Source organism: Stegodyphus dumicola, chromosome X1, assembly GCF_044657685.1.
Source record: "Stegodyphus dumicola isolate Sdum_Otavi_A_Nest chromosome X1, ASM4465768v1".
Lineage (NCBI taxonomy): Eukaryota > Metazoa > Arthropoda > Arachnida > Araneae > Eresidae > Stegodyphus > Stegodyphus dumicola.
In genome coordinates, this window is record NC_140780.1 from 256,464,225 (window position 1) to 256,475,163 (window position 10,939).

General features: G+C 33.3%; 1 long non-coding RNA gene across 1 annotated transcript; it reads left to right on the forward strand.

Annotated features, from left to right (window-relative positions):
• The first annotated feature begins 278 nt into the window (after positions 1-278).
• Positions 279-4,891, forward strand: LOC146993480 (uncharacterized). Its single transcript, XR_015038486.1, has 3 exons — positions 279-709; positions 825-940; positions 3,846-4,891. It is a non-coding gene; the product is annotated as an uncharacterized LOC146993480 (long non-coding RNA).
• Positions 4,892-10,939: the final 6,048 nt, after the last annotated feature.

A 10,939-nucleotide genomic window follows, 5' to 3' on the forward strand; every position in this document is an offset into this window, starting at 1 on the left:
TCTACGAAAAATGTGATTCCTCCACTCACGAAGTTATTAAAAACATAGGGGAGTACGACTATCTAATCGAACAGCCGCATAAACTGCTCAGAACTATACATCATAATGTTAGATGGTAGTTCTTGTATATATTTTGTTATTTTCAACTATTTAATCTAGATTTTGTTTCATCTTTATCATCCTTTTTATCTTACTATGGACTTTGCCCGGTACCAAGGCTGCTGACTTTATCATCATTAAATTCGTATATCACGTGACAGTCTACTTCCCTATGAATATTAAGATATAGATACTTTCGCCTCAGACGAAAGCAGAAAAATTTCTGGGACTTGTATATATTATTTTCCATTTTTTACTGTACGATACTGTGTCAAATCTACGATAATGTGTAAAAGATATGCCATTGCGAAAAGATATGCCAAAATTATTAGTTGCTATTATTGCTTATCCAACGAAGACTTCATCTGTGGCCGATATATGGGGTCACACCTGATCAACGTCTTCACTACTGAAGACTTTGCACTTTTATTATAAGTGCACAGGACTTTTCCATTTTATAGAATTTAACGAACTTTTACAGGTCCTTAGGGAATTGATAAACATGTAGTGGTAAAGGCCTTCGAGTCGAACACCACTTAACGAATGATGATCTCCGATCTCCGCATGTGCTGTGTTTACAATGGAGTCGATAGCAGATATTCCGCTGAAAGTAATTGATTTTTCGAATTTAGAAATTTATGACTATTGCCAGAAATTAAAAAAATACGCTTGGAAATGATTTATCTTTCCTTGATGTCAACAAGAAGGGTCTTTTGTTATTTCAGGAAAACTATGTGAACAACATTCATTTCAAAGTAATGCCGGATAGCAAAGTACTTATAATAAGCTGTGTGAAGGCCGAAATTGTGAAACATCTGTGCAATTTTCTGCAGAAAAATAGGTAAGATTTATAAATTTTTCTTATGCATTATGCTTACCAGTATTAATAATGTTTTCATTAAGAATATCAAGTGTATATCAGTTAATTGAAAATTATTCCCGAGAGTATTTAGTAAGTATTTATGGGTTATTGCTACACAACGCGATTTACTAAGTAAGCAATTCATTTGATTTACATTTGCTAATCCTTTAATTAAAAAAAAAAAAAAAAAAAAAACGCCAAGTGACTACTTTTGGTGCTCAAGTAATTCTAATTCACTACACTTAATTCTATTTCATTTTTACATTTAGCACCGCTACACACCATTTATTATAACACTTATTCATTGTGGATTGGAGTTTCAACATCTCTAAGCTATCAAAATTCTTGCTGTTATATTACGGATTCAGCTGCTTGTATTCGACTACAGAATCTATTACATATATATACATATCATTTGATGGTTGCGAATCATTACTTTGACTGTATATATATTATTCATTTGATTATAGATATATACATATAGTACTGTATCTCACTGCATATATTTGTATATCAGTTCTTTAATTGGGAAATTAAACAATGGTATTTAAACACATCAGCATGTTTAACAATTGGATACCTAATGAGAAATATATTGCCAAGGAATGTTACTTTCTAACATCTGCTTAAATTTTAAGTTACCTACAATGCACTAAACCAAATTTAAAAACAAAACTAGAAGAAACCCTAATTTTCAGGAAGAGAAACACTATTAACAAGCAAGCAAAAAGAATAAGGGACTTGCAAATTAGAAACTTAATATAGAGTTCAAATTTAGCATACTTGCTATCCTCTTAAAGCTCGCTTACCAATTATAGTAACACCCTGCATCTTATTATAACACGCATACACATAGATGTTTTGCGTGGAAGAAAGGATGAATCCTAGAATATAATGTAGTGAAGAAATAATAATATACAAACACTGTGTTGACCCCTTATTACAATACTTTGAATGTTACCTGTATCTCTCAGAAGATAAATGAAACATGAAGATAAAATATAATAAACTTAATAATACCCAAAATACAATAAATTATATTGTAACAAAACGAACTTTAAAAAATTTACAAGTCTCAACAAATACCAATTCTCAAACCACAGTTCGGGAATTTAAGGAAATATCTCATAACGTATAATATTTTATTCCGTACCTCACTTTTAGTCTTATATAATCTTCCAATCTTCCATTTTATATAAATAAAATCTATAACATAATGGGTATTTATATTATATGTAGTTCTTGATGTAAAAAAGATTAATTTTCGTACTGTAAAAATTCCATCTATGTGAATAAGTATGAATATACTCATATACACATAATTATAAGTATCTATTTATTAAATAACTTATTTAATGAAACTAAATTCCTATAGAAAAATGGGGAAAGTGTAGAATCTCGCACTGCTTGGCGCGTTTTTAAGAATTGCACATACTCGGTATCCATGTACACATCGACCTATTTTCACTTAAAAAAACATCTCAGAATTGCACAAAAATGGCATTGCGCACTTCTTTGACTTTATCCATGTACACATCGACCTATTTTCACTTACAAAGTCAAAAATTGACAAAAATCCAATTCTTTTTTACTCTTGCGCCAAACAAACGCCAAATAAATCAGTGGGCGATTCTGCCCTTTACCCGAAAAAATATATCAAAATACCATTTACCTATATATGTTAATAATTTAATATTACAAAAGGTTTTTCATATATCATCTCAAAGGAACATAAATTTAATTAAAGCGATGCATTATTGGAATAAATTTGAGTCAGTGTTTTAGGTATTTAGATTTCTATTGTAAAATTAGAAAGTGTATAGAAATATTATTTTGAACCATAAAAATTCTAAATAGTAAAATTTAAAGTACTGAAAAGGTAGCTATTGTTTTTGACAGTAGATTATATAATATAAAAATACCTCATGTTGAGCATTTTCTGTATTTACAATGCCAAATGAAATTTATATAGTGCAATATTTAGCAGTATAAATAAATCTTCTGTACAGCCTTATACAAATGCAGTTAAAATTACTGTCATTGCAATTAAGCGGATATAGCACATTTGTTTGCAAAAAGTTTTATTTACGTTAATATCTATACAAACAAATAAATTTAGTGCAGAAAATTGTAACTACCATTTCCTCAGTATAACTAATGAAAGAAAATAATGTTTAAATATTACTCTAACTATATTTGAAAGCAATGCTAAAATAGTTCCCTTACAAGACTCATGATCCGAAAAGCTTTGGTTTTAATTGTCTTGTAAAAACTTTCAATTACTTCTGCAAAATTCATACCCACGTAAAAACTACTACACCTAAATCAATTGATTATACAGTGAAACTTTCGTAAAACAATCAACTCCACAATTCCAGATAATGCCAGTTTCCTGTAGCCTAACAAAACTACGAGTGATTTTAAGTACTGTTATTTAATTATGTTTCTGACAAATGCATCACTGTCATTTAAGAAAATAACCACTATATGAGGTTTATCTTAATGTAATTTTTTCAAATAAATAATTAACTTTTTATACTCCTAAGACTAGTACATTTACAAAAGCAACTTATGAAAAACACGTTTGCAATTTTCTTCATCAAACTAATAATAATGAAAATTAAAGTATGCATAAAAATGATTACCATATTTGAAGACATATAAGACGCACTGGCATATAAGACGCACCCTTATTTAGACGGCCACACACAAGGAAAAAAAGTTTCAAAAGCGTGGTTTCTTTTAGTTCTCACGTTTCGTAAAAGCCAAATAAACAATTATTGAATGCAATTACCTTCAGGTATAGGGTGGCCCAGAAGTCACTTTACATTTTGAAAATTAAATAACTTTTTTTCTATTAATATATTTCTTTTTCTCTTTTCAGAATTAAAAAATATAATCCCTGGAAATTTTTGGCATGGATAAGTTTACAACAGAACAACGAGTGAAGATAATTGAATTTTACTTTTAATAATTGAATTTTACTTTTAATAATTGAATTTTACTTTTAATAATTGAATTTTACTTTTAATAATTGAATTTTACTTTTAATAATTGAATTTTACTGCTGAGAAATATCGAGACATGCTAGCGAATTTTTTTCAACCTCAGTTAGTAAACATGGCAGGGTATTGGTGGCAACAAGATGGAGCAACTGCACATACTGCTAGAGCCACAATGCAGTTGTTAACTGCAATGTTTCAGGATCGGATAATCTCTCTTAAATCCGATTTTGAATGGCCTCCACGTTCTCCTGATTTGACAGCTCCGTACTTTTGGCTTTGGGGATATCTTAAAGACAAAGTGTATGCAAATAAGCCCCGAACTATTCAAGCACTTAAGGCAAACATTTTCCCTACAACCTCAGATGTTAAGAAGTGTCATGGAGAATAGCTTAGAAAGAGCTCGACTTTGTGAAGACGAGAATGGAGGCTATTTAAGAGACATTATCTTTCGTCACTAAGTCAGAACTAACTTACACACTCTAAGCTTTGTAATAAAAAAGAATTAATTAAATACAGTCATTTAAGAAAAAGTTATTTAATTTTCAAAATGTAAAGTGACTTCTGGGCCACCCGATATAAGACTGTGTCTTTCAGGTATAAGACTGTGTCTTTCAGGTATAAGACTGTGTCTTTCAAGTATAAGACGCAGGTAACTTTTTTGAGACCAAATTTAGGAAAAAAAGTGAGTCTTATATGCCGTCAAATACGGTATATGTGTTTTAACAAAACAGCACAAAATATTTAATGTAAAAATGTGGTTCTAGTCTCATACTTGTAAAGAAAAATAGACCAAAAAGATAAAACAATGTAAGCTACTATGATCATCTAAATTTTCACATAATTTTAGTAGTGGAAAAAAGATTCCTTAAGCTTGTATGTCTTGTCTACCCCATTCAATAAGTAATAAACACATTAAATATTTCAATGCTTACTTCATTAATAAAACTTACATTTTCTGCTCGCGAAATATAATTAGTACATTTTTTAAGACATAAAAAAACATTCTTTTTGCTCGGCCATATCACATAAGTCGAAAAAGTGAAAATTGAATCATGCAAGATCATTTTTAAGTAAGGTATGCTCAAATTTATTAGTACATAATATTCAAATGATAAAGCATCTACATGAACAAGCTTTAAAAAGTATTTCTAAACTGTAATCAAAAAAACAAATTTTCCAAAATACAGTTTCATTAGAATGCAAAAACTATATTTCTGCATCTGATCTAAACACACTGAACCAAATTATCAAGTTTGAAATTATCACTTTTCAGTCTTTAAGCACACTGCTTTTCAGGATGAAAGTAAAGATGGAAAATCAATTTCACGCACAGAAACTCCATTTAACAACTAGTCAGCTATCAGCCAAGTTCTCTCAAACATTAGACACGTGCATGGCTTTAGTGGTATTTGCTTTCATATTCATAGTCAGTGCTGGTGTTTTATTATTTATTACTAATTTCTAAACAGTAAAACATAGTAAAATTTGTAATACAGTAAATCATAGTAAATTACATATTGCATTGCTACATCCACGAAGAAAATAACACCACCATCGCACAACAACAACTAGAACGGCGCCATATTGCTTGTTTGGAAAACTTCTGAGAGTGGGGAGGGAGCATGGGAGGTAGGGGGAGTCATTTTTCTCACGTCAGCGTTAACACGGAGAAAAGTTTTGCGATTGTGAATGAACTTGGTCGCGTTAAAGAGATGTTGGTTGATACCGGGGTTTATTTGTAATATCAGAAATGTAACTGCTTATGTGTGTGCATTCAGATAACCAACTCGTAGCAAAAACCACCTCCCTAAGACGACCGCCTCTGAAAGAAAGCAGTATTTCTGAAAACGTAAGTATATTTTGGTACTGAACATTCCCTCTTTAAGGCGACCATTCACAAAGAAAATTCTGCAAGTGTGACTGGTCGCCTTATAGAGATTAATTTCTTAGATGCAATCTCCCTAAGACGACCACCTCTAAAAGATAAGAACGTGAGTATATATTGGTATTGAGCATCACCTCTCTAAAGCGACCACTTGCAAAGATACATTTTTATATTTGTGGCTGGTCGCCTTAGAGAGACCTCATTGTGTGTGGTGTATATAATTACTGTTATTGTTTCCGAAAAAATTTTTAAATCAAATAAATAAGCATATTTAGTAAAAACCCTCTCTAAAACGTCCACCTGCGTTTCCAGGTTACTCTGATGGCCTTAAAGAGATCATATTTTCATTCTGTTAATTTTATTGTTTACAAGAAGTCTATTAACGTCAGATAGAAGAATAGCATAAACCCATATAAACTAACAGAAGATTTATTATATTGATACCAGTTAGAAAACCAGTAAAAGTCAATATAAACCAATACAAACCAGTAGAAAGTTCTGACATTGATGTTGGTTGTATGGGTGTCAACTGATACCAGTAAGAAAAACCCACAGAAATCAATAGAAACCAGTAAAAGTCAGTAGAGACCATCAAAAATTCTATAGGTGCCAGTAAAAGGTTTTACTGGTTTCTATGGGTCATTTTGAAACCAGTAAGAAAAACCCACATAGACCAACAGAAACCAGTAAAAGTCAATAAAAACCCATAAAATCTTATAGGTACCCATAAAAAGTTTTACTGGTTTCTATGGGACATTTTTAGCAGGGACGTCTTAAAGACGCCTAAATGTTCGCGAAAGTCCACCTTTTTGCAACAGTTGTGAAAATGTCGTTATTATGTTCCTGTGTTACATATTGATTTATACAGAAAAATAAGTTTAATTAATATATTTTTCTTCTTTTTTGAAATTTTTTATTCCTTGTATTTATTTAAAGTTTAAATATTTTTTCATTTCCTGAAAACCAGAAGCTAATACAATTTTTTCTCTCTAGAGTAAATATGCATAATTAATAATAGCTTAATTATTTTCAGTACTTTAAACTATATATTTTTAAATTACTTAAATTCCAAGTTCCTATTATTTAAGATTTCATCAGTTAATTTCCTTAATCCTTTAGTATGCAAGTGAGAATAATTATGAAAGTGGTTATTATAAATATTGTTGCGTGCGTACGGGTTCGTTACAAAATGAATGCACAAGTCCGATGAAAAATGAACAAAATTTATTATTATCGCAACAAATATGCTTAAATGTCCTCAAATGATGGCGCAGTATCACAATATATCACAGTAGTTATCTTCTAACTACTCAAACGTTCAAGAGAACTTAATTCAAAACAGCTAGAGAAAGCTAATCCGTGAATTCGCTACAGTCAACTAGAGCAATTTTCTAACAAACTCTTAAAACAACCACAAACTAACTAATCTATCTAACTCATCGAATTGAGAGGATTTGCTCCTATTTATAAGATTTTAAATCGCACGCGAGAATTTTCTGGAACTTTTTCGAAATCAAAAGAGATATTTATTAAATGTTAAATGCACGCGCTCTTGTATTTTCAATTTTCCGGCTTAGCTTTCTTTTAATATTCGTCACGCGCTGCACTGCGCGGGAAATAAAACCATTTAATTTACAATTTAACTAACGTTAATTATTTAAATGCCAAATTCGTAACACTGTCGCCTTCCCAATGACTGCACGTCCCGGGCAGTACAATCCCTGGACAGGAAGCCAAACTTACAACTGTGGCATAAATGCAATAATAAGCATTACATTACAATAATAAACAACATGAACAATAAATGCAATAGCTTACTTTAAACAGATCAAATGCTAATTACAAATCAGATACAAAATAGAAATCAAATCAAATACACATTTAGAAACAAAAAGGACCGTGGTCTTACACTATTTACAATTCTTTACACTACGTACTATGGCCATAGTAATTAGCTAACCTGTCGTAATGAACGACTTTAGGTTTAGAGTTCGAAGACTTACGGATCCGAACCACGAGGTCATTCAGCCTGTTTAGAACCATGTACGGACCATCCCAAGGTGACTGTAATTTAGGCCTGACTCCTTTTCGTCGAATCAGGTTCCACAACCACACCTTGTCTCCTTCATTGAATCTGTGTCCAGTAGCTCTCGTGTCGTATCTCGTCTTCACTTTCTCCGTCGCCAAGTTGACTCGCTTTCATGCAGAATGGTGCATCACTTCAAACCGGGCCTGGACATCTTGGATGTGTTCCTCAGGCGATGAAGGCGCATCCTTAGGGTGACCAAACAGGCGGTCACAAGGCAGACGAAGGTCTCGACCGAAGAGCTTCTGGGATGGACAATAGCTGGTAGTCTTGCGTTTCTTTTCGACCCTAGCATGATTTCGGAAGCTTTTCGAGCTGGTTCTTTCGGACAAAGCGTCGGCATTTCCAGGTGAGGATCCCTTCTGAGGATGGATAGTCATGTCTTCAGATCCTGAAAGCAGTTTGTTGTTTTTGAAGTCTAAGGAAAAATGTATTTCCTTAAAACGTCCAGTCCGAGTATGCATGGATCTGTAATATCCGCCACATATGCCGTGTGATGGTAGGCGGCACTTCCAAACGTGATGTTCAGGTTTAACTTAACGTGATGGTAACGTGATGTTCAGGTTCAGGTTTAACTCAGGTTTTCTGGTGACAAGATTGACTTAACTTCCCAGTTATGTCAATCTTGTCACCAGACGCAGTCTGAAGGGTAACACAGGAAGGCGTCCAAATAAGTTTATCTTTAAACTGTTCAGCTAAATCTTTCCTAATGATGGTAACATTATAGCTCCTGTGTCAATGATCATATTGCAAGGAACTCCATCGATATGCCCATTGATGGTCAGTCCGTTAGTGTTGCCACTCACCGTAGAAATCTTGAGTGCTTTAAAACAAGGTTTTTCATTATCTGGCAACCTCTGTTCCTTGATATGGTCATTAATTTGTTTCCTGAGTCGTTGCTGAGGAATGGTCTCAATTTTCGTACCCTGGGGTGTTTGCAATTCTTTCGTACGTGGCCTTCAGCTCCACAGTTCCAGCACTTTAGTTTTTTGTCAATCCTTTTCCGTCCCATGGCATTTAATTGTCTGTTTAACCCGCCTCTCCTTTTTTTCGTGCTCTGGGGTGTTCTGCACTTCCTTCGTATGTGGCCTTCAATACCACATTTCCAAGACCTTACAGCCACTTTGTTCTCACTCCTACTCAGTATCAAATCATTGACTTCTCTGGCTAAATCATCTAAACGAGCCATCAGTCGATCCATTTGCTCGCGGACTTGTACAGCTTTGACTGGGTAGCGATCTCTACTAGTTGCTTGCTGGGCTGCCTCGAACTTCATGGCGTACAACAGAGCGCTTTTTATATCTTTTACATCCGCCATTCGTAGAGCTTTCTGTATTTCAGTATCCCGGATGCCGTCGATAAAGTATTGCAAAGAAGGATTTCCCTTGTTTCTGTCGGGCATTCCGAAAAGGCGAGATGGGACAGCCTTTCAACATCCGTGGAGAGCTCCTGAAGTGTTTTGGTAGGCTTTATTAGTGTTTTGAGATTTTAATTGGAGCCTGCTGTAGTCTTTCAAACACTTCTTCCCAAAGCGCAGCTCCAAGGCGCCGGACAGAGCTTCGAAATCTAACCTTTTTTATTTTCGGGAAGAGACTGAATGATATCCGCTGCGTCGTCTCTTAAAGAAGCGGCGAGATGACAGGCCTTAGCTTGGGAATCCCATCCATTCGCATCCGCCACGATAGAAAACTGTGTCTTATACACCTGCCAGGAGGTCTTCCCATCATATGTTGATAGCTTCAGAAAGAAACGACAGGCATAGTAGGTAGAAATTTTAAACCATCCGAAGTGCTCCCTGCCGTCGCTACGAATTTCTTTAAAGTGTCATCTTCTTTGGCGACGACAGCAGAAATTCTGTCTTCGATTTGTTGTTCAATATGTCCTCGGACGGCAGAAGCTCTTTCTTCAATTTGTTGTTGGAAGGCCGAAACTCTTTCTTCGACTCGTTGCTCCACAGCCGACACTCTGTCTTCTATTTCATCATTGACAGAAGAAACCTTTTCTTCAATTTGCCCGACTTTATTTTCGACAGCTCCTATTCTATCTTCCATAGCCTCAAATTTACTTTCCATTATGCAGGTTATTTCTCTTTTCATTTCGTCTTGCCCTGCTTCAATCTTTTCTTGTACAGCTTTTATATCTTCTTTAAAAGTTACTTGACCAGCTTCCAACTTTTCGTTAACGGCTTCCATTTCCTTTTTAAGGGATTCTTCCATCTTTTTCTGACCAGCTTCCATCTTTTTCTGACCAGCTTCCATCTTTTCCTGACAACATACATGACAGCACTATTTAAGAAAAAACATGAACTAGTAGTGTTTGAAAGTATAAATAGCAGTAGGAAGGTAACATAACTAAAATTTCCAATTAATAAAAAAATATTCGTGTTTTTTAAGTAGTAAGCAATTAAAAGTGCAATAATTATGGATTGCAGTATTTACTAATAATGCTGATGTTTTTAACACCATTTCTTTCGATCATATGTTAATGTATTTACTTACTTTTAGTTTCTACATTTTAAAATAGTGGTAGATTACAATGATTATTTCATGCACTTTATATAATCAATAACTTTTCCTTTTGTTACTGTACAGAAATAATTTAAATAATATAGTATACGATAGTAAGCTAAGTACTTTAAAGTAAGCTCTTCGTTAAACAGCACACGATGAAACTTTTTGTTTCTATTTATTATGAATTTCTTTGTTATCACAAGCACATAAAAAGTAAACGAAGAAATAGAATATACTTAAATTTAATAAAAAATAAAACCTAATTTCCAACATCCATTTATTGAGCTAATCTAATAAACATACATAACGGCAATATTAAAAAAAAAAAAAACGAATTACACAGTGTTTGGAAGAATATACCAAACGAAAAGTAATAAAACTGCGATTTGCAATCAATAAAAAGTATTTAGTGTTTTTTTTATATTACACAATTAAATATCACATAATTATAAATTACAATATTTCATAGTAATGCTAATGTTTCCTTAACAT